At 35.8% G+C, this 26103-nt stretch overlaps 1 pseudogene; it reads right to left on the reverse strand.

The window, feature by feature from the left end:
• Positions 1 to 17560: 17560 nt before the first annotated feature.
• On the reverse strand, positions 17561 to 18390 carry LOC115291183 (annotated as a pseudogene).
• Positions 18391 to 26103: the final 7713 nt, after the last annotated feature.

Raw genomic sequence — 26103 nt, forward strand, 5'->3', positions numbered from 1 at the left:
CCCTATCTACTGAGCCAGCCAGCTGCCCCTCTTTGGTTTTTAGTGTGAGATTTATCATGAATCAGGTTTTTCTAAAGGAGTACCCTCCTAAACAGTTTATTGGCAGAAGTTGTAAGAGAGAGAGAGAGAGAGAGAGAGAGAGAGAGAGAGAGAGAGAGAGAAAACAAAGAAAAAAGAAACAAAATAACACTAAGTACATTTCCTCAAAGGTGCCTATTTTTTATGGATCTAAGACTTGTTGAGTTTGGGTCATCCTATTTTTATTTTGATATACATTGATCTTTATTGCATAAATTTGGAAATAGCATGGTATTAGAGTTTTTCAATAGATTCCTGATATTTCTTGGTGAGCACCCAACAAATTCTCAGTAGGAATATGAATCAATAAATTAATAGATGAATAAAATCTTTTCATTTTTTTTCTTTAAAGAAGTCACTTCTTACTGAGGAAAACATTTTATTTGTTCTATGTTTCTTATGTTTGCTTTCTCAAATAAAGTTACTTCATAGGTCCAGATGTTTGGATTCATTTTCATGTATGGACTCCAAGAATATTTTAGTTTTTCTGTTTTCTATTTCTCAAGTTAGTAAAACTTAAAATATACTGCTTAACATCAATCATACATTTTGGAAGTGTCAAAGGACACACAGATCTAAGGTAGAAAATGCACGTAGAATTAGTTCATCTTCAGGATCCATGGCAACATGGAAATCCATAGCTGAAAATGGCCATATTTAACAATATCCTCAGATATGAATCAAATGGAGTTTTAAGATGACACTTTTTAAAAAGAATTTGGTTTATATCAAATCTCCCTTTATTCAAAAGCAAATCTCTGAAAACAGATGTTTCCCCTCAGCATTGCTTGTTTTATATACTTTAACTCCTTATGACACAGTGCAGGAGATACATTATATCACCAGTAAGTTCAGGTAGCCTTCAAGACCAAATAAGGAGATCCGAGACCAATACACAGTGCAGAACAGGGAGTGACGGAGCATCTCATGTCAGCCTATGATGCTGGTAAAGCATGCACTTGTCCACAAACAAACATTCTGCTTTTCTTGCATCTACAAAATGTGACAGGCATGCATTGTTCTCCCAACTCCATGTTCTCTCTACTCAGAGAAATTTTCCTGGCCAACCAAAGACCTAGGCTCAAAGTCAATGCCATGACTAAGTTGTGGAATCTAGACAAATTCTTTTTCAACAAAGAAGTTCATAACCCTAAATAGTACAATGCTATGATTAGATTAGGTCTTTTCAGGTCTCAGATTCTATGAGTCAATGAGTTAGAAATTAAATATTTTAAAGATACACTGAAAAATATACATAAAGGAAACATAGCTTAAAAGTTAAATGGTTTTCTGGGGTCTCAGTATCTCAATCTTACAAATAGTATAGAATCTACATAAGAAGATGTGACATTTGTCTTCCACAATTATTTCATATATATCTCCTTTCCCAAGTGGAAAGTTTTTGTTTTTGTTTATTAACAAGAAGTAGAATCTCACAAAACTGGGTTCATGCATTCTTAATTAGGCCCAGGAGTTGGTAAATGCTCTTTAAGGATAATAAATACCTGAAATATTTTTATGCACAATTTTCTGAGTTCTCTAATGGGCAGAATGATTTCTCCAGGCGAAAGATTTACTAAAGTACCCAAGGAAATCATGCTTATAGCTCAGGAACCAAAAGTCTACACTAATATGCTCATGTACATGGCCAGACTTAAGCAGTTGGGTAAAGAGTTTGGGTCCTGATCTTTTATAGATGAAATTTGATAGAAAGTCTCCAACAGCTGTTGTTCTTTTGTTATAAATGTTATTTACTACTAGATGAGTTTTCTTGCTAGCAATTTCAGAATTGGATATGTTTTACTTTTTAAATCCTTATTTTTATGCAGGGCATTTATAGTGTGCCTAAATTTCTCTTCTCAAAAAATCAGTAAATTGTGGGAGTTTTAGAAACGATAATAGACATTCATTTATTTGAGTAAGCATCCTTGGATATTTTGTTTTAAGTTAGAAGAATTGAGTCAAAGTCTACCAGCTATCCTCTGTAACATATATTTAATTTTATTGACATTCAAAAACAATATATAATATCTACTGTATTCAATATAAGGAATAGTTTGTGGTTCTCAGGAGGCTCAAGGAGGCTCAAGTATGGGAAATGAAGACAACTTTACAAGAGTGAAATATATGGAATGTCATGAAAATACAAGGGAGGGATGGATATATTCTGCTATTGTTTATAAATCACTATGCTAAGGAGTCTTACACAGAACAATGTCTTCCATATTTTTTGTTGTATTTCATGTCTATAATAATTTTAGGATCAGCTAGTTGGTCCAAATCTGAATAGAAGGTTTTTCATTTCAATGGCAAAATCTTATTTTGACCACTAACTTTTACACTGGTCAAAGTGTAGGAAAAGATGGAAATCATAGCTTGTGCTTGGCTTTATTAAAAAAGAGCAGTACCTTGTGCAGAGACAAGAGCTCTGAGGTAGGCGCCCAAAAACTCAGATTCTGCTCCACATCTGGCAGAAGGTAAACCTTATGTAAGTCATTCTTTAACTTTGGAAAGTATCAGTTTATATTCTATAAAACAAATCTTTCCAAGATTATCTTAGGATACTTTGAGCTCTACCACTGTGAAATATCTTATATAAGTCTTTATGTTCATGTCAAAATGACTATATCCTAAGTATAATAAATGATATTTATATATGATTAAAGCATATATGATATGTTTCTGCATGCCAAGCAAATACAACACTATGTGCTCAGTATTGTAATTGTTTTACACAGAGACAATATCTTTCACAATGATTTTTATGGTCGGGAAGAAAATGTCACAAAAATTAAACCATACTGACATCATTATCCAGTGAACAGGGGTCATATTTCTCCAACAGGAATTAGAAGGAGCTTCTGCTCACAAAAACCCATCTGCATCACTATCTTGTTTAGAAGAAAAGCATATCCTGAGGGAGAAAAAGAGACTGAGCTCCAACAGTCTGCACACTCAGAGGCTGATCCCTCTCTGTGATCTCCCTACCACCACTGAGTGCCAAGGATATTCACACATGGCTCATGTGCTAGGGTAGCCCGGAAGGAGGACACATTCAAGGTGGAACCGCAGAATCAGAACTCTCCAAGAAGGAAAAAATATGTGGCTAGTGAGTATTAGGCAGAAGGATCAAGGAGAAGTATTGGTTCTGTGTTGAGGAGAATGCTGATAGAGAAATAATTGGTCTCAGATACCTTTGCAGTTTATGGGTTTCCTGAATAATTGTATTTATGAATAATATTTGCGTAGTAATTTGAAAGACCTACACCATGGAAAGCTCTGACACATTAGCATCTAAACGCTGACCCAACCTTCCATCTTATATAATGTCTTGTTGGAAGATGTTCAGGCAGATAAAAGGGTAAAAACGTTTTCTGGTCACAAGAGCAACACTGGCTTCAGCACACTGGTTAGTATTTGCACTGAGAAAGCAAGGAGACCTTGACATCAGGGGCACTGCATAACCTCAACTGCTGGAATAGTGTGGGGACAATTGAACAGTGCTTGAAACTTAGTTGTTGAACTCCTGATCAGAGTTCCTAGTTAAGTGGCCCATAGCACTAACAGTGAGAGATGACCAACACGGACATGAGCACCCTTGAATTTCATGGAATATCCACCAATAAGAAATCTGAGGAACACTGGATTTCCTGTTTGAAAAGTACATGGGAACTCGGAGTCATAGTAAAATGGACATTAATAGAAGTGAGGTTGATTAGTACTAGTAAAGCATGTCCATTCAGATATTATAATCATTCTTTGCCTCTTCCCATGTGTCCTTAGATAACTAAAAAGAATGTAGGTAGAGATGGCATTGGACCAAGAAACAAAGATAGAAAACTAGTAGGAAGAAAGGAGACATATTTAGATTAAAGGCATGGACATGAAAAGCAGAAAAGACATTTGAGAATGCCTCTTTGATTATAAAAACTCATGCAGGTAAGGGTGGGGTGGGAGAGTATGCTACTGGTATTTAATGGATAGTGGTCAGAATGATGCTAAACATCTAACAATGCATAGGACTGTCCTCCACAATATTTCTCTGGCCCAAAATATCAATAATATAGGAGTTGGGAAATCTTGCTCTAATGCATTCCCTTCTATTGGTATAATATGCTAATAGACCAGTGGGAGCAACAGTAGAGAAGACTATTACACAGAGGGAATAAAATGTACAAAGATAGTATGGCGAGAGGAATTTGAGAAAGAAAAAAAGGCCATTGTAACTAAGGTTGAGAGAAGGGTGGTGGGATCCAAGATGATGTCTGAAGAGTAGGCAGCAGGGGAGGAGTATGTAGACCATGTTAAAATTTTGGACTTCTATTCTAATAACTTCTAGTAGCTTCTAAGTGTTCTTGGAACATAGCAGGTATTCCATAAATTATTCCATTCTTTATTGCTCAACCTATGCCTTCCTATTTAACTTGTCTTAGAAATCATTCTTCCGAGCTTCTGGAATGCATGCAGCAGAATTGATAATCAGAGAGCAAAGTGAATTTCTGAGAATGCTATTTGGCAATGTTTTCCCATGAGCCTTAAGAAAAACCTCTGCCATTAGGACACTTTAGTGTGGGTTAGCCAGAAGATTCAATAGCCATTGTGTGCCAATGTTCAAAAGGAATAATTTTCCTATCCATCCATGTTCATGGCTTTAGAACAGTAAACTGGAATGAATTTTATCCTTACCAACTTACTCTCAATTTTATATTTGATAAATTCAATCTGAATACTTTGTATAAAAAATGAGCTTAACATTCTACCACTGATTCACTTATGGAAAGAAATGCATTGATGTTTAATGTGTATTTCAGATTCTTCTCTATTCTAGTAACTGGACAGATATCTATCATAAAGCCTTGGAAATCTGTACCACATAAAATGGCTGAAAAAAATTAATGATATACTATCCAGAGGACTGTCCACACAAAGAAAAGGTGTGTGACTGGCATTTTACCACATTACTTCCCTTCCATCTTGACCACTTTTCTTCAGTTCACCCTTGGTGTTTGTTGGGAGAATCCTGCAATTCGCACTGAGTCTCCTGTTCTCTTCCATAGCTGATTATGATAGAGCAATGTGATTTTTTCCAGAGCAGCAAAAACTAGCATAGATGTTTTGCTCTTAACTTTCACAGCTTATTTTCTCAGGATTCTAAATGTATTTTGCATGCAAGAAAGACTAAAGTGTGTTAGAGTTGGCTGCCCTTACTATTTTAGGAACAAAAGAAAACTTGAATGTTCCTAGTCTTTCCAACTTCCCAGTTGTTACCTACTGTCTTCCTTTCTCTTTTTATGTTACTAGTTATGAAGTCATAATGAAAAAAACATCAACTTACCAAGAATTACCTTTCCTATATAATATTATCAATATCTGTTACTTTTAACATAGTATGTTTCTTGGTAAGTCTAAAGGTTGTGCATCTGCAGCTATCAAATGGATTTGTGATTCTTAAATCTGGTTGCATTACTCTAGAATGAAGCCTAGAAGGTTTTATGCCCCGACTTATTTCCTATGTAAAGAAAGTCACAAGAACCAACAGATCAGAAGACTTTTAGGTTCCTTACCAGTTCTAAGATGTTATGATCCTAAACTCTTAGCCTTAGTAAAATTATTCTTTTACTGTGATATACTAGGTTATGAGTTTCCTTTCAAAGGGATTTCAAGATTTTCTGGGTATTAGTGTTTTGAAAGAGGTACTTCACAGTACTTATGAAGTTTGAAAATACTAATTGAAAATTTGCTCTGAATTTCATAGTCACTGTAGCTTGTCAATGCTATGCTGGTTCATTTTAGTGAATATTTTCAAGGTTCATGTTCTTTATATTTATGGAATTACTCATTAGGAATGAAGTTGGCAATTAACCTAAAAACGATAGGCAAAAATAAAGTAATATTTTCACCAGCTAGGGTATTTTATGTTTCTGAGAATATTCTGATATCTTAATCCAGCCACTGTAAATCAGTCTTTGCCTGAATTTAGTTTGTCCCTTTACAATGGTTATTTTACCTCCACTAAAAAACCTGTACAATTACACATTTGAAAAAGTTTTTTTCAAAAAAAATTTTTAATGTTTATTTTTGAGAGAGACAGAGCAAAAGCAGGGGAGGGGCAGAGAGAAAGGGAGACACAGAATCTAATGCAGGGTCCAGGCTCCAAGCTGTCAGCACAGAGACCAATCTGGGGATCAAACTCATCAACAGGAAGATCATGATCTGTGCCAAAGTCAGATGTTTAACTGACTGAGCCACACAGGTGCCCCGATAAAGTTTTAAAGTAAAATTCCAGTTCTTTCTGGAAACCACCCCTAATCTCCCCTGGGATGTGTCCTCTCACTTAGAACTTTGGCAAGCCACAGTCAGTCTGTACGTCTCTTGATACAATGCCCACACCACCTTGCCTTACTGATACTGGTAACGCATGATTTCCATTCCTTCTACAGTATCAGTTCTTTAAATGCTGACATTGTAGGGTTTTTGTTGTTGTTGTTTTAATGTTTATTTATTTTTGAGAGAGGCAGACAGAGTGCAAGTAGGGGAGGGGCAGAGAGAAAGACACAGAATCTGAAGCAGGCTTGAGGCTCTGAGCTGTCAGCACAGAGCTGGATGCGGAGCTTGAACCCACAAATGTGAGATCATGGGCTGAGCTGAGGTCAGATGCTCAACAGAAGCCACCCAGGTACCCTGTTGTTTTAATCTCTGGATTCCATTAAATTAAAGTAGAAACCAGGTTGTCACCTGAGTTATCTGACTTCTGTAAATGATTTCCTGTGAGGCTCTCAGAAGTTCATTGAATGTGTCAAGACTCTTCTCTGTAAGCAAGAGAAATTAAATAGGACTAATTTAAGCTGAAAAAGGAAATCACAAAAGATATTTCATAGTCCCAGGAAGACAGAAGACAGTGACAGAGCCTAAGACATCAAAACAACTTGAAATTAGTGTCCTTGAATGATTTTCATGAATATCTGAGAGACCACAGATTCTAATATTACAACCATCAATCTGGACCCTGCATTTACTACCATCAGAATGCCTCCCTTGCAAGAATGGATTCGATATCTCTTTAAAATAATTTGCTTTGAAGTCTAGACTTGGACTAGAATACAAGGTTGGGTTCTCATGCTTTAATTTCTTTAATAAGAGAAGCCAAGGAAATCAGTATTTAGGATTTTTTTTTTTGTTTGTTTCTGTGGCAGAACATCTTTGTGTTATAAGAGGGAGGAAATGAGACAAGAAAGGAGATATGATTCTGACTGGAAAAAAATAAATATCTACTTCAGACATCCTTTTTAATTGTCTAAAGTCAGCACACATGCTTTTCCAAAACAATAATACTACTCCATCTTCCTTAATGCATCTATGCCTCATACAACAAACACTGTTCTTATGCCCCATCACCTAAATTCCGTTTTCAGTTAGGATTCTTTTGGCTATGAACAAAAAGAACAAGACTCAATTGGCAAAAACCATAAGAATTTATAAACTTATAGTCTGGAGATAAAGCTGTTTGTTAATTGAGTATCACAATGATTTGGGAAAGAGAAGGAAGAAGACAGAAGCCTCCATCTTCTTAACTCTTATTGGAAAAAATTTATTTTGTAGAACATTCTATTAGACTTTCTCTTATAAATCATTGGCAAGGAGTATGTTTTCTGTATATATCTAAATAAATTACTGGCAAAGGAAACAGATTGCAAAGGTTGGTATAGACCTATAATCACCCCCTTGGAGCAGTAAAGGGTTCGTCTTTCCCAGCATGTTGCTGTTTGGTAAGTGAAGAAAGAGAAAGTTCTGGAAGGTAGCATTGACTGTTTGTAGGCTATATCTGTACTGTATTTTTGTGGGGTTTTTTTTTTTGTTAGTTTCTTAATTTATAAAACAAAGAGCTGAATTAAATGATCTCTAAGGCTTCTTAAATGCTATTGTTGATTTTTTAAAAGTGTTATTTTGAGAAAAAGAAAGTGAGCAAAGGTAGGGGCAGAAGGAAGGAGAGAGAGAATTCCAAGATGGCACCATGTTGTCACTGCAGAGCCTGACACAGGGGCTTGAACTCATGAACCACAAGATCATGACAAAATCAAAAGTTGGATGCTTAACAGACTGAGCCACTCAGGCACCCAAAGGCTAATTTTAATAGACTAATTTAAGAAAAATACATACTTACTTTAACAGACATTGAAATCTGTATCTCTAATTTATAGAGATAGAATCTTCAATGGAATCATACTGAAGAGATATATGGATTTCTTAAATGTAGTAATTAATAAATATGTGCCAAAAATGAAAGAATATATGTCCATTAAGAATAAAATATAGGGACAGCTGGGTGGCTCAGTTGGTTAAGCATCTTAATTTCAGCTCAGGTTATGATCTCACAGTTTGAGAGTTCAGGCCCTACATCTAGCTCTGGGTTGACAGTGCTGAGCCTGCTTGAGTTTTTCTCTCCTCCTCTTGCTGTCCCTCCCTCCTTCAAAATAAATTAAAAAGGAAAAAATACTTTAAAAAATAAAGTAGGAAACTCTTATAGGACACTAAAACTTACTGAGCAGGAGTACCTAGATGGCTCAATCGATTAAGCACTGACTTCGGCCCAGGTCATGCTCTCTCAATTTGTGAGCTCAAGCCCCTTGGCAGGCTCTGTGGTAACAGCTTGGATCCTGCTTTGGATTCTGTGTCTACCTCTCTCTCTGCCTCTCCCCTGCTCACACTGTCTGTCTCTCTCAAAAATAAACATTAAAAAAATAAAATAAAAATTACTGACCTGATTGAGATTGAAAGGATGTTTTTACACCTCCCATATTTTGAGTTTATAGATAGCAGATGGCAAGAATGATTTTTTTTGGTCATAAGTATTTTCCTTAAAGTTTACATTTATACAGTCAAGAAAAGCTAACCCATGTTACAAACTATTTATACCTTTATAGAGGTATATCATTTTTAATTTGAGTATCAAGTGTTTCTAAGAGTTTGGTTTAGTTTCAGAGTAATAATTTCACTCCTAAAAAGTTTTCTAAAAGACTTTAGAGTTTAAAAATTGCTTTCCCATTGACTAGATCATGTAAGACCCATATGCGAACTCCCTCTCCCCTGTTGCCCCTACCCCCACTTATGGAGAGTAGACACTACAAATGAAGCCAAAGGTCAAGTAACTACTAATTCACAAATCTCAATTTTTAGAACCAAGCTCCACTAACTCTAACTTCATTGCTCATTGTGCTTCTTCAGTTGTATTTTTCCAAAGAGAAACTATGTTCAATTCCAAAGGCTTGTAGTATTAAGAATTCAGAAACAGCTGCAATCGGGTTGGATCTTGTCTTTCCTACTACAGTGTCCAAAAAATCAATTATCTATATTTCAGTTTAAAAATAAGGTAACCTAATATAAAAATTTTTCCTTGAAGGAAATGTTAAACAGTTAAAATCATGGTTAATGAAATAGAACCTCCAAAACTAGCTGAGGTGATTCCTAGGGTGGTTCTGTACTAGGAGGGAAGAATCTTGGTCAGATTGACAAAAGAATGGGGTTCATACCATATTCTTCCACCTACCATGTGACTCATGGGGAAGTAATTTTCTCTCCATTTTCTCTCTGTGGTGTTAGACAAGATTATCTTTAAGGTCTCTTCTGGCCCTCACATGCTGTTTTCTTACTATAAATTGAATAAAAATGATCAAATAGTCATAGAATATTAAAAAAAAGACTCCCAAGATAATTTATTCCTATCATCTCTTTTATAGATAAGAGTACCTTGGTCTGGAGAGGCAAAGTGGCTGACCTTTAATCTCATATGAAATTAATATGCTTTAATCATCTTTTTATAGCTGGCAGAGTAGCTATTTCATAGGGCTAGAGGCTCTTTTTGCTGGACTAGACGCCAAAGAGCAAAAAATTCTCTAAATGTTATTAGCCTAGTAGTTAGCTTTTGCTCCTAGGAATAGAGTCATAGTTTCTACTTCAAAGCAACTAACCAACAGTATGGCCTATTTACCCTGATTTCAACTTCCTCATTTGTAAGAGAAGAGACTGGAATAGAGGAGACATACATATTAAAAGAATTTTTATGAGGATATTTATTCATCTATTTATTTAATAATTATGTGAGTACCTGATACACACCTGCATTGTTCTGTCTGTTCTAGGTACTGTGTTTGTAAAAGCAAACAAACTACACAAGTTTCTTGTCTGCAAGGAAGATACAATCTCCTTTAAAAGGAGGATAATGATTTAAAGAGAAGCAAATCAAATAAATTCAGAGCCCTAGGCCAGATAGTATGGGAAGCATCAAAACGTATGAATCAAAAAAATCGGTGACCTGAAGATTTAAAATCTAGAGAAAAGGAGCTCAAAGCAGGTTTTACATGTGTTTTGTAGAACATTCTACTGTAGGCACCCAACATATGCCTGCAAATAGCACCAAATAAAAGATTTGCAAATGAATAAATGGAAGAGAAAATATTTCAAATGTTTATGATCAGAATTGCTCTTTCTGTATTTATTATTTCTTTTATAAAATAATTTTTTTAATTTGCGGTATAAAAGCAGTAAGTCTTTAAAAGTGTTGTTTTATTGCTTAAGAAGCTGGACTGGAAAAGTAGAAATAAAAGACAGTTTTCCATGTTCTTATTTTAGATTCACATCTATCTCCACATATTATTCATCCCTTTCACCAGAAATATTAATGTTTTAGGAAAGGTTATTTATTCTGAATTTGTTCCATGCCATTCTGTTTTGTCTTGGCAGAAGGGTGAGTGCCTTCTGATGATTAAAAATATTAACTCAAAGACCATGATATTACCAGTTTAGGGTATGTGTCACTCACATTTGCAAGGCAAAACATAGTTTCCTTTATGAAAGCCAAAAGTGTTATGGAGAAAACATTCTCTACCTTGGGGCTACAGAAGGTTTGTAAATGTGAAAAGTTTAAATTGAACAATAAATAATTTTAAAACTTGGGGAAAAAATAAGCACATAGCCATAATTGTATTTTGGATTCTGTGTCAATTACAAACCACAGAAACAGAGATCAAGTATATAATAGGGGATATCTCAGATTTGCCACTGATATTTACTATTTACTATTTAATACTTTGAAACATGTAAACTAAGATGTGTGTGTATATTTTCCCTAAAGTACCATGCCTCTTGTTTAATTAAAATGTACATTTCCCTTAGACTATGATTTTAAAGGAATTTAAGTTTCATAGTTAAATTTTTCCAAAATACAAACTTCTCAAACATTAGTAGAACATTTCAAAGCATGTTATAACTGTAATCAAGCTTATTTCATTTCTAATAAGACATGATGATAATCCCCATTTTAAAGCATTTATTAAAACTGGGCAGGGGCACCTGGGTGGCTCAGTCAGTTAAGTGTCCAATTTCAACTGATCTTAGCCAAAAGGCCGAGAAGTGATAAGTGTCCAACTTCAGTTCAGGTCATGATCTCCCAGTTCATGGGTTTGAGCCGCCCCCCGCCTGTTGGGCTCTGTGCTGAATGCTTGCTCAGAGCCTGGAGCCTGCTTCAGATTCTGTGTCTCCTTCTCTCTCTCCCCCTCCCTCGCTCGTGCTCTGTCTCACTTTATCTCTCAACAATAAATGTAAACAAAACAAAACGAAAAAACTGTGGAGCTCTTGCCCCAAATCTCCCAAGATCACTGTTGTGTTTCATATTTTCAATTCAGTTTAATCAATAACAGCATTGTGGGAGGCAATGTGAAGGATACAGAATGAGCTCTCTGCCTTTCATTAGCTCAGTGAATTAATTTTTACCTATTATCTTTCTCTCCTAAATGGTCTCCTCTTTTTCTACTTCAACAGCTAAATTCATTGCATCTCTCCACTCTTTAAACTGGTTAGAACAGGACTGTTACTCAGCCCCAGGTGGTCATGGGCAGAAAGATCCACAGTCCTTGGGCTGTGTGTCTTGTGTTGTTTCCTGCTTACAGGAAAACATAGCCCTAAGATTTAATACTAAGGGCGATTGCACACTCTTGCAATATTAAAAAATTAACCAGCATGAAGCAGGCTATATGAATTGAAGAATTGAAAAATATCCATAAATAAAACATTAAAACAATTTAATATTTTTAAAAGTTCATAAAATATTAATGCAAACTTCCACTTGAGCTATAACAGAATAATAGGGAACAGATTTATCTTTATACTTAAACAACAGACAATTGAGCAAAATATGTGAAGCAGTACAGGACTGTGATCCCTGAGAGAAGGGAAACAAATAAGCCATACTATTTCACCAACTTCATGCTTGGAGTATGTGCCTAGGCTAAACTCAGGAAAAACTAAATGGATCTGATATTCCTAATGAATTATGGACAGAATTTAATCTTTGAATAAAAGTCAAAGTTAAGAAAGGTCAAAATGGTTAGACTTGGGACAGAGCACCAGGGACTCTATAGATGGAAGGCTTAGGAGATTTTCCGAGCCATCCTCTTGAGTCTTTAGCTGAGTATTGCCTGCATACACATGACAGGAAACAACCAGAAGTCAGGAGAAAACCAACAAAAAAAGAGAAGCGGAACAATAATAAGATCCCATAATGGACTGGGAATAAGTCAATAATTCAGTCTCCCCCCAGCCTGAAAGGAAAGAGTTTATACATGAAAATGGATAGTATCCTCAGAAAAGTGTCACCTTCGTAATATGGCTAAATTACTCTCAGACTAAAACCTTATCTGGATCTTCCCCAAGAAATCATAAAGTAAACATTAAAAGGTTCTGACTTATTTCCAGTAACTTAACTAAGTGTCTGAAAAATCCAACAGTCTTTAAGGAATGGAGGAAATAACAAAATTTAAAATATCAGACATTTAATTGAAAATTACTTGGCATGCACCAAATAGGAAATTATTAAAATCATGATAAAAATAAATAGAAACAAATCCAGAAATAGGCATAATGAAACTCACAAAGATGTTGAGATGTTAAGAAAAATAATATAAATATACTCCAAATGTTTAAGCAAATAGAAAAACATAACCATGGTTAGAAGGAAAAGGAAAGCTAGTTTTAAAGACACAAAGAAACTACTAGAGTCGTACTAGTACTACAAGAAAAAATATCTGACATGGCAGTTGCATTAGATGCAACAACAGTTTAAACGCTGTAGACAAGTTGCTGTATATGTATATGTGCGCGCACACACACATCAAAGAGAAAGGCTGTTCAAAAGAACATACCTAAAGAGAGAGAGCAAGCGAGAGCATGCACCGTGATTTATATGGCAACATCATGTGTTCCCCACTTATGTCAATGGGTAGATCATCCAGACAGAAAATTGATAAAGGAAACTTTGGTCTTAAACAACATGTTAGACCAGATAGGCTTAACAGATATTGAGAGAACATTCCATCCAAATGCAAGAAAATATATTTTTTCTCAAGCACACATGGAACATTTTCTAGGGTAGTCCATATGTTAGGCCACAAGTCTTAATAAATTTAGAGTACTGAAATAATAGCAAGGATCTTTTTTGACCGTTGGTGGTATGAAGCTAGAATTATATGAAGAAAACTGGAAAATTCACAAATATGTGACGATTAAAAAACATGTTACTGAACAACTAAAGGGTCAAAGAAGAAATCAAGAGAAATAAAATACACCTTGGGACAAATGAAAATGGAAATGTAACCTATCGCTAACACCAAAATTTATGGGATGCAGCAAAAACAATTCTAAGAGGGAAGTTCATGGTGATAAGTGCCTATCTTGAGAAACAAGACAGTCTAACTTTACACCTTAAGGAACTAGAAAAAGAACAAAAGCCAAAGTTAGAAGGAAGAAAGAAATGAGAAAATTTAGAGTAGAAATATATGAAACAGAAATTAAAAAGACAATAGACAACATCAACGAAACTAAGAGTTGTTCTTTGAAAGATAAGCAAAATTGGAAACCCTTTAGATAGACTCATCAAGAAAGAACTCAAATCAGAAATTAAAGAGGTTATGCTACAACTTATAACATAGAAATGCAAAGGATCATAAGTGACTATGAACAATTATGCTAACAAATTGGACAATCTTGAAGAAATGGTAAATTCATAGAAACATACAACCTACCAAGACTGAAACATAATGAAACAGAAAATCTATACAGGCTGAATACTAGAAAGGAGGTTGATAGGGAGATATTTGGTTACTGACCAAAGTCCAGGAGCAAATGGCTTCTACTAAACATTCAAAGAAAAACTAATACGAATCTTTTTCAGACTCTTCCAAAACATAGAAGAGGAGGGAACTCTTCTAAACTAATTTTATGAGGCCAGTGTTATCTTGGTACCAAAAGCAGACAAGGATGCCACAACAAATTACAGGTCAATGTCTGATGAGCCTAATTGCAAAAATCTTCAATAAAATTTTAGCAAACCAGTTTCAACATACATTGAAAGGATCATACACCATGATCAAGGGGGATTTATTCTAGAGTTGCCAGGATGGTTCAACATCCACAAATTTGTCATTTATGATTCACCATATTAACAAAATGAAGGATAAAAATATAATCATCTCAAATAAATACAGAAAAAGCATTTGATAAAATTCAACATCTGTTCATGATAAAAAAAACTCTCAACACAGTGGGTCTGGAGGAAATGTGTTTCAACATAATAAAGGCAAAATAAAACAAACCCACAGCTAAGATCATACTCACTGATGGATGCCCACTCTTGATACTTTTATTCAATGTAGTGTTGGAATTCCTATCCAGAGAAATTAAGAAAACTAAAAGGCATCCTAATTAGAAAATAAAACAGTCACTATTTACAGATGACGTGATATTGTATATATAGAAAACCCTAAAGACTCCATCAAAACTGTTAAATGAATTCCATAAAGTTGTAAGATAAAAAATCAGTACAAAAATCATTTGCATTTCTATGTATAAATAATATACTCTCAGAATCAGAATTTAAGGAAAGAATCCCATTTACAAAGGATTCAAAAAGAATAAAATATATAGGAATAAATTAAGTCAAGAAGGCAAAAGACGTGGACTCTGAAAACTATAAGGCATTAAAAAAATGAAGATACAAATAAATGGAATGACATTCTGTGCTCATGGATTAGAACACTATCAAAATGTCCACGCTTCCCAAAGGGAATCCAAAATCCAGAATAACTTCTCACGGAAATCAGTCGTAAAAACTGAATGGAACCAGAAAAGACCCAGAGGAACCAAAACAATCTTAAGAACAAAGCTAGAGGTATAATGCTTTCTAATTTCAAACTATATTACAAAGCTATAGCAATTGAAACATACAGTATCAGAACAAAAACAGATATATAGATCCATGGAACAAAATAGAGAGTCAGGAAATAAACCCATGCATATATGGTCGATTAATTTATGACAAAACGGCCAAGAATATAGAATGGGGAAAGGGGGGTCTTCTCAATAAACAGTATTAGAAAAGTGGGATAGCTGCAGGCAGAAGAATGAAACTAAGCCAGTATCCTATCTTAAACCATACACAAAAATCAACTCAATAAATTAAGGAATTGAATGTGATACCCGAAACTGTAAAACTCCTAGATGAAAAAAAAAAAAAAGACCATAGGGAGTAAGCTTCTTAACACAGGTCTTGGCAATTGTTATTATTTTTTTGTATCTAACACCAAAAGCAAAACAACAAAATAAAAAAAAAATGGGACTACCTCAAACTAAAGAGCTTCTGACATCAAAGGAAACCAATAAATTGAAAAGGCAGCCCACTGAATAAAATATTTGCAAATCCTATACCTGTTAAAGGGCTAATATCCACAATATATAAAGAACTAATACAACTCAATAGCAACAAAAATTAGTTAAAATATGAGTAGAATATATGCACAGACACTTTTCCAAAGAAGACATACAAATGTCAAACTGGTACAAAAAGATGCTCTACATCATTAATTGTTAAGAAAATGCAAATCTAAATAACAATAAAATATCAACTCATGCCTGTTAGAATGGCTATTAAAAAAGAAGAAATGTCAAGTGTGCAAGGAGTGGAGAAAAAAGAATCCCTGGGCACTAGTGGTGGGCATGCAAATTGGTGTAACCACTATGGAGATCAGTATAAAGTTTCCTCAAGAATTAAAAATATAACTGCCAAATGATTTAGCAAATTCACTTTTTACTATTTATCTGACAAAAACTAAAACACTAACTCAAAAAGACACATGTGCCTATATGTTCATTGCATTGTTATTTACAATAACCAAGATATTGAAACAACCTAAGCAACCATCAGTTGATGAATAAAGAAATTGCAGTATATATACACAATGGTATATCATTTAGCCGTAAAAAAAAAAAAAAAAATGAAAACTTGCCAGTTACAACATGAACAGACCCTGAGGCCATTATGGTTTTTTTTTTTATTTGCTGCTTTATTTATTTTTTTTTTTCTTGAACATGGGGAGAGGAAAGGGGAAAGAGAGCGGGGGACACAGATCAAGGGAGACTACTGATTACTGAAAAGGAACCATGGACTGAAGGGGGAAGGGGAGGGAGGGAAGGGCTGATGGTCATGGTGGGGGGTACTTGTGGGGAGAAGCACTGGGTGTTGTATGGAAGTTTGCTGCTTTAAAAACACAGTTAACTTTCTTAGAATTGTATTTAAATTATTATGTGCAAAGCTCAAAAAGTAATAGTACAGAGACATAATTTTGAGGTACTTTAAAGGGAACAACCAAACACACAACATCAAAAAGCAGTTAACCTGAGAAATAAACAGGAAAAAATATAAACATTCTTTCTCTAGACAGGCTTTCACTCTCTAAAGTAAAAGCTTTTTAAATAGCATCATAAGGAATAAAAAAATATTTATCATATATTTTTAAAAGCTGTCCTCAATGTTCAAATTCTCTTTAAAAAAAATGTATTCCTTCAAGTAGTGAGGTTCTGAGTCAAATATTTTTTAGAAAAACAATTACAATTTTCATGCTAAAAATAGGAACAAAAAACAGGTTTTAACTATACTGTCAACTCTTCTATTCAACAAACATTGACTGATTATTGCGAGACACTGTTGTTCTAGGTGCTGGGGATACACAAGTAAGACATAATCGTTAGTTCCATGGAACTTGGCCTAGTGGAACGGTGCCAGCATTGGTAGCCTTAAAGCTACGTCCCTCGGTCTGTATAATAAAGCTCAACTTCAAACTCTGGCATTCTTGGCATCTTCTTGCAAATTAAATAGAACAATGCTTTACTCATTTTTTTTTTGCTATTAATACTGCAGATAACATTATCTACTGATGAAATTAACTTCCATAAAAGAGTCTATGAAAGTTTAGAGGACAGAAACTATTTAAAGATAAATATTGCCAGCATCAAACATATCAGTATTCTGCTTTCACAAAAGTGAAGCAAACCAAAACAATTTCATTCTGAATACACAGAACTACTGGAGACTACCTTATACTTATGGTACACGTGCAAATATCATAAATGAGCAAGTATGAATTACTACACAGCCAAATCAATTGTCAGGCTTCAAAGAATCATAGCCTTCTTTCAAAAGGTCCCTCCATGTTTCAAGGAAACATGCATTTTCTGTGCATTTGAAGGCAAGCTCTTCCACTTGAGCTGATACTGCAGATATGGCTTTAAGAAGTCTGCTTAATGAAAATGCAGCATCTCCGATCTCCAACTCTACAACCTCAAGAGGGTCCACTGTTTGGCCGCTGCTTCTGCTTGGAACTGGCCAGCCCAAACTCACTGGGACACTGGGGGAAGATGTTGACGAGGCGTCTGAAGACGAGGGAGAGGAAGGAGACGGTGGCTGCGCGAAGAAATCCGCACCTCCTCAGGGTTTGCCAGTGAGCAGGACTGGGACTGCAGAATCCGACTTTAGCAGCCAAACCTACACAACTATTACAAATCACGCGCGCCCACCGCCCAGTCCCCAGCAATCATAAAAACGAGATTATAGACGACACTGGAGGTAGGGCTCCGCACTCAGGTAGGAGCAGTGGGAGAGAGCAAAAGTTTTAATGTCAAAATGTTGGCAAAATCAAGTAATGATATTATAGACGACATTGGAGGCAGGGCTCAGCACTTAGGAGCAATGGTAGAGGAGCAAAAGCTTTAAATCTGGAACTCCTCCGAGGAAAGAATGGACCAGCGACTCCTGACCGGAGCCACAATTCTTCAGGGAGGAAGGGGGCACATTGCGACGCCGTTTTCGTGTCCGGGGGGGGCATTCTGTGGCAGAAGGACGGGGTCACTCACAAGTCCCTGGTCCAGAGCTCCGCTGCACAAAGACGGCGGGCGAAGAGCTGGCCGACACATCCCCAAGGAAGCGGGCATGGGCGACACCAGGGATGGAGGAATACCAGCCACCAACACCTCATGTGCCCTCAAAGGACACCAACGTGCCCTCACCGCTCACCAAAGTTCCCTCAACTGCCTCTTCACCTCTGGCCCCACCAGCTTGGGTGCGCAGGTGTGATGGGGGCCACGTGGCCTCAACTGGCTGACCTGGTGAGCGAGCACAGAGCCAGGCAAAAGTACTAGGGGAGGAGGGGCGGGGCAGGGAGTGCTGAGGCCATTATGTTAAGTGAAGTAAGTCAGGCAAGAAATACAAAACACTGTAGGATACAGGTGGACTTTTAAAAAATAAATACAATTTTGAAAAAGCTCATAGAAACAGAGAACAAACTGGTGGTTATTGGAGGTAGAAAGTGAGGACAGGGAGTGATAAAATTGGGTAAAATGGTTTTGTTCTTAGTTTAAACCAAGCATAAAATTATAATAATGTATTTAATCTCTTTTTTGGTGCAAAGAAAGCATCCAATAAAGCCTAGTCATTTCATCATTAACAACAACAACAAATAAAAACATTAAAAAATTTTTATTTTTGAGAGGAGACAGAGACAGTGGGGGAGGGAGCAAAGAGAGAGAGAGGCAGAATCCAAAGCAGCCTCCAAGATCTGAACTGTCAAACCGTGAGATCATGACCTGAGCCTAAGTCGGTTGCTTAACCAACTGAGCTACCCAGGCACCTCCACAAAAAATTGTAAAAGTGAAAAATGGCTAGACACTCAGAGGTAGAAGAATGGGAGAGAAAGAAAAAGTAAAGAAATAGTACCCCAAATTTCCCAAATTTGATGAAAACTATAAACTTAGAGATCAGAGCAGTTCAATTAATCTCAAGTAAAACTAAACACAACCATTCCAAAGCATATAATGATTTTATGAAAACTAGTGATACAGAGAAAATCTTAAATGCAACCAGAGAAAACATATTACATACAGAAGATCAAATGACAGATGACTTTCATAAGAACTATGAAAGCCAGAAGATAATGTAGATACATCTTTGTAACACTAAAGGAAAAACAAAATGGCAAAATGTTTTTCAGAATGGTGGTGAAATAACTTTTTTTTCAGACAGTGAGGCAATTCATTTTCATTATGCCTGAACATGGAAAATAATGTTAAAGGAAGTTTTTCAGACAGAAGTAGAATGATACCAGATAGAAAAAAATTTAGATCTGTGCATACACACAGACATGCATGTACACAGACCTATGTATACAGACACGTGTGCACAGACACACATGTGCAGACACATGTGCACGCAGACATGCACAGACACAATGAGGGATCAGAAATGGTAAATATGTAAATACAAAAGATATTAGTCTCAGAATTAATCCCTTAAAAACATAACCTATAAAAATAGTAACAAGAAATTGTTGAGATCATAACAGGTTAAGTGTATAAAAATAGCAGCATAAAAAACAGAGGGGAAAATGGAAACATACCAATAGAAAATGTTTACATGAAGTAAAATATTATTGATCAGAGATCTGATAAGATAAAATGCATATTCTAATTCATAGAGGAACTACTTAAAAATGAAACCAACTTTTGGATAATTAGCCTATAATGGGGATGAGGCAGAATCAGTACTCAATCCAAAAGAAGATAGGAAAAAAAGCATAAATAGAATGAATAAGTAGAAAAAATAGAAAGCAGGGGCACCTGGGTGGCTCAATCAGTTAAACATCTGACTTCGGCTCAGGTCATGATCTCAGGTTTGTGGGTTCAAGCCCCACATTGGTCTCTGCACTGACAGCTTGGAGCCTAGAGCCTGCTTCAGATTCTGTGTCTCCCTCTCTGCCTCTCCCTCCCTCTCTCTCTCTCTCAAAAACAACAACAACAACAACAAACATTTAAAAAAAATAGAATGCAAACAAAAATGGTTGAGGGAGAAATCAAAATCCTATCTGAAGTTTTCAAACTTTTCTCTCCCTAATCAATAGTAAAAAGGAGAAAATCAGTAATACTACAGAGGACTTGAAAGATTTGACCTAAATGTCCTTTATAGATCACTCTATCCAAATTTAACAGAATATCTAGAATTTCATGTGCATATGGACCATTCACTGAGTCAGACTGATTTCTGGCTATAATATGTTCTCTGACCACAGTGAAGCTAAAATAGAAATCTATATCAGAAAGATATATGGAGTATCACCCTAATATTTGGAGATTAAACAATGACATTATGTATAATCCATGAATCAAATTTTTTTAGAAAAAATAAAAATGAGTATAAAAATTTAGAACATGAATATGAAGTAGAGGGAGATGTACAGCATTAAAATCATTATTATTAGTAAAAAGAATTAAGAAGGTCAAAAATCAATGATGTAAGCTCTTCAGGATATTTGTCATAGAGTAATGGAAATATATAATCATCAGAGGCGCTATTGGTGAGTATGTTGAATAAAAGGAAGAACAAAAATTTAGAGCATTAAAATGAAGTAGAGGGAAATTTATATCATTAAAATACTTATATTAGGGAAAAAATAAAAAATCATAATGTATGTTTCAGGATATTTGTCTTGTCATAGAGTAATGGAAATATATGATCAAAGATTATACTGAAATTCTCATTACGGCTTTATTGCATAATAGTTCTAAACAGTGGGGAATAGTATTCAGCAATAAAAATGGGCTACTGATACATGCAAAAATCTCTACTTTTAAAAGTATTATGCTTAATGAAAGAACCCAAATGCAAATAACCTGCTCTATATGACTCCATTTATATGAAATTCTAGAACATTCAAAACTATAGCGACTGAAAAAAGGGAATTTCCATAAGCCCAGATACGAGGACAGGGCATGATTGAAATCAACTATCAAGGAACTTTAGAACTGAGAGACCCAGTATAATAATTTGGGTGGTGATTGGTTACAGGACTATAAATATTTATCAAAATTCACTGAATTCTACCCTTATCATTGCTGAATTTTATTGTAAGTTGGATCCCAGTAAATCTAATTTTAAATTATAAAAATCAATTCCAAGAAAAAAATAGATAACTATGAATTGGAGATTCCACCCAAGGAAGCAAGAACCATCTTGCTGAAAGATCAAAGAGTACCTTTTCTTTCAGGAAGAGTTTTCTATAATTCTGAGCAGTGGAAAATAGATTCCACTATTTTTCTTTTCTTTTTTAAAAAAATATTTTTTAAAAAAAAGTTTCTTTCATTTTTAAAAAAGATTTTGAGAGAGAGACACAGACAAAGAGACAGATACAGTGTGAGCATGGGAGGGGCACAGAGAAGGGGAGACACAGAATCTGAAGCAGGCTCCGGGCTCCAAGCTGTCTGTCAGCACAGAGTTTGATGGCAGGGCTTGAACTCATGGACTGTGAGATTATGACCTGAGCCAAAGTCAGATGCCTAACCAACCAAGCCACCCTGTTGTCCCCACCCCCAGTGTTTATTTTTCAATAGGAGTTGCCATTGGTGGCCCTGCAAATGGGATGTGTTTGACTTGCATAATGTGCTCTAGGAGTTTGGCCAGATAGTCTGTATTAGGAATACAGGTCAGGATGTCTCCTACTGGTATCTTTTTAGTTTACTTTTATGATCTAAATATGCTACCCAATTTTATTAGTTTAACTGAATTTCCTTAGAAGCATACATAATATCCTTCATGCATGATATACTGCACCATTTACTGTACCCAAAGGATTTATTTAGGCTAAATTAAAATTTGAAAATAAAGATATACACACCTTTATGAATCAGCATTATCCAGCTAGATTTCTTCATTTAATCTTATAAGGATATTATGTAAATTTTAAATATAAGTGAGAAATAGAAGAGGAATTATACAAGTTGGAAATATTAGGAAAGTCCTTCTGAAAGAGATGACAGTGTTTCATTGTGAAAGGGGAGTAGTCTTTGAAATTGGAATATATGGTTCCAAGAGAGCCGATTTCAAGTTTTAGCTCCACTCTTTACCACTTGAATGGCCACGAACAAGTCAATGAATATTCCTAAGTTTCAGATCCACCTACTTTGCAGGCAATTGTGAAGAAATAAATTGAAAGAAGTAATATTTGTAAAAAATATGTTGGATATCATAAATTAATGTGCCAAAACTTAATTGTCAATATTTGAGGTTTTATTTCTTTAAAAAATTTTTTAAGTGTTTTTAGTGGGTTTTTTTTTTTTTTTTTTGAGAGAGAGAAAGAGGGAGACATGGACAGAGTGTGAGCGGGGAAGGGGCAGGGAGAGAGGGAAAATCTGAAGCAGGCTCCAGGCTCTGAGATGTCAACACAGAACCTGATGTGCGGCTCGAACTCACAGACCATGAATGAGGTCATGACCTGAGCCAAAGTCAGACACTTAACCGACTGAGTCACCCAGGCACTCACAACATTTCTAACATGAGGATTCACAAGTTCAATTTGATACTCAGATATTATCCTATTTTATTCTTAAACCTGCTATACCCAGCCCAGGGAAAGCTAGAAAACAGATAGCAGTGAGTACATTTCAGAGAAAAGAAATGGCATAAATAAAGTTCTAAGCCTGGAGAAGAAAAATGTAGAGGTGTGATCAGGGAGCATGAAATGAAACATGGCTGGAATAGAAGGGGCTGAGAGGGACAGCGGGGAAATGGCTCTGAGGCAGACAGTGGTTTCACTGACAAAACTCAAATGCCAGATTGAATAGTCTTACCCTAATTCAAAGGCAACTTTGTTTGGGATTTTTTTTTTCTTTTTGAGGAGAGGTGTAACATGATCAAAGTTTGCATGAGAAAGTTTATTTTGGGGGTATCTGGGTTGCTCAGGTTAAGTGTCCAGCTCTTGATTTCAGCTCAGGTCATAATCTCACGGTTAATGGGACTGAGCTCCATATTAAGCTCTGTGCTGACAGTGTGGAGCCTCCTTGGGATTCTCTGCTCCTTCCCTGCTCACATGTATTCTCTGTTTCTCTCTCTCTCTCTCTCTCTGAATAAATAAAGTTTATTCTGGCTAGTGGATGGAAAACCACTTATAAGGGTGCTTTCATCCAACACAACATACTGAGGTTTACGTGCCCCCCCCCACCCCCACCAACACACACACACCATGTTCTCTTAGGACAGCTGCAGATGCTCACAGAAGTCAAGGAAGGCTCAACACTTTGAAAAGTTAGGGAAAAAAACCATAATGAAACTCTGCATTTATATAAAGAGCTAACCTTCATAGTAGAAAAGACTTTCACCTTAACACCCTCCTGCCCTAGAACTGCCCTGCCATGTTATTAGGCATCTCATGTACACTGTTTTCATGGGACTGTCTGAAACCATTTTTCAGCCAACTTCAGTTCTTTTTGTTGTCCCTCCTTAATCAGTTTATGAAGGATTTTATAGCCTTTGCAAATCACTTTATGGTCTTGTCAGGAAATTGTCTCTTAAAAAAATGGATGCAGTTGTCCAATTGGACACACCACAAAACAAGGCAGAAAATTATCTGAAGAAATAAAAAATACAGAGCAAATCAGTTAGACTGTGTCTCACATATCTGACTACCTTTGAATTTAGAAGTTTTCCTTTAGGGGTGTCTGGGTGGTTCAGTCGGTTAAACGTCTGACTTTGGCTCGGGTCATGAACTTGTGGTTAGTTTGAGCCCTGCATCAGGCTCTGTGCTCACAGCTCAGAGCCTGGATCCTACTTCAGATTCTTTGTCTCTTGCAGTCTCTCTTTCTCTCCTTCCCTCCTAAAAATAAAGATTAAAAAAAAAGTTTCCTTTGGAAGGTAAAATTTTTTCTCAGCTATTTCCATGTTCCTACCCAGTAAACATCTACAAATTCCCCCATTAATATTTAATGAGAGCCCAGGGCAATATACTAGATATTTAGATGGCATGTCAAAAAGTCAAAAAGTACTTCTCTTGTACAGACAGTACATTTGAGATTATATTGTGGGAAATAACAGCAAAGAAAATAAAAGTCCATCTTTTCTTTTAGATGATCACAGATCAAGTATAATGATCTTATAGGTGAAAACTGTCATGTAATTAACTTTATAAAAGGTTTCAGAGAGACTCATGAAGCTCATGAAAATATTCTTCCAAAGTCACACAATTAGCAAATTATAGATCCAGAATAAGAACCCATAATCTCAATTCCAAAGCTCATGTGATGACTTGGTGTTGCACTAAACAAACTCTAACCTCTGTCCCAAATCTTAGTGTTCTGTGTACTGAATATAGTTACATGTGTCTGGGTTTCTCTTTTCAAGATGCTGAAAGACAAAAGCATTTAAAGGATTTACTTAGAGGGACACCGGGGTGGCTCAGTCAATTAAGCATCCTACTTCTGATCTCAGCTCAAGTCATGATCTCATGGTTCATGGGATAGAGCCCAGCGTTAGGCTCTACACTGTCAGATTCTTCTCTTTCTCCCTCTCTGCCCCTCCCATGCTCATTCTCTGTTGCTATCTCAAAATAAATAAACTTAAAAAAATAAAGAGCTTACTTAGAAATATGCCTGATGCTAATTGTGAGCTAATAAATGATAGCTAATAATATAATTATTGAAATAGAGGGGGAGAAAAAGGCAAATTTTCTGATGTTAGCTAGAAATGATGAATAATGATTTCAAATGAGAGAGGGATTTTGATAGGTGCTCTAATTCAGCAACCATGGCATTCAGTGGATGCACTGGAAGGGCTCAGAAGACAGGAGTCTTGAATATCAATTGTAGTTCTACTCTGGGATTGGTTCTTTAATGAATTATTTATGATCATAAGAGCCAAATATTGTTATAGCTAGAAGGGATGCTAGAAATAATCCAATTCAATATATTTTAATTTTACTTATAGTTGGATCCATTGAGACCATAGGTAATATTCAAGGAGGTTATGACCTCCCCCCAGGCTTGTAGGGAAAGTTTGGAATGGAGCAGTATATGCACCCCTCCCCCAACCACCCAAGCAAAACATCCTCATTGCTTTATGGTACTATGAGAATTAGGAGCCATTTATCTGGCAAAACTTCTAAAAAGCTTAGTCCTATATAGAAAAGTACTTTTACACAGCTATTCAATGTCAAAGCCAGAACTAAAATCTATCCTGCCTTCTTTTTCTTATATCAATAAAGACAATTTAAAAAAATGCTTTTGTATTTATTTTAACGTTTGATTGAGTGTGCTTAACCAACGAAAAGGTGAAGTGAATGTGAAATGTAAGGAGTCACAGGTTATATTTATTTATAGTGTTTCAGCGCCAAGAACATACCCAACACACAAGTTTTCAACAAATATTTGTTGAATGAATTAATGACATTAACTGGTCTGACTCCCTGAACTGTTGCCTGGTTAGATTTCTGAGAGTAAAATGCATGCTTCATCCACATGGTGGAGCCATTTTATAGTTTATTTGAAAAATAGTTTAGAAGAAGCCAAATAATCCAACAGAAAACCTTTTCTTTGATAAAGTGATTTGAATGCAGAGTATGAAATTATTTAGATAATTTATCTGGCAAATCTGCTCATTTAGAAATCTTTAAAAAGTAGAATGGTCAGAATTCTTGAATTACTGACAGGGGAATGAAATGTTGTCTATGAGCTGTTTTACTTACACTGGTTTAGTTCAGAGAATGTTTTAATCCAAATGACATTTACTTGGTAACTGGTAGGCTGCACTATGGCTGCACTATAGCTCTCTTTTGGTCAGTAAGCACCCTTTGGACTGATCAAAGCATTCATAAAATAGCTGCATCAAGA

Source organism: Suricata suricatta, chromosome 5 (assembly GCF_006229205.1).
Source record: "Suricata suricatta isolate VVHF042 chromosome 5, meerkat_22Aug2017_6uvM2_HiC, whole genome shotgun sequence".
Taxonomy (NCBI): domain Eukaryota; kingdom Metazoa; phylum Chordata; class Mammalia; order Carnivora; family Herpestidae; genus Suricata; species Suricata suricatta.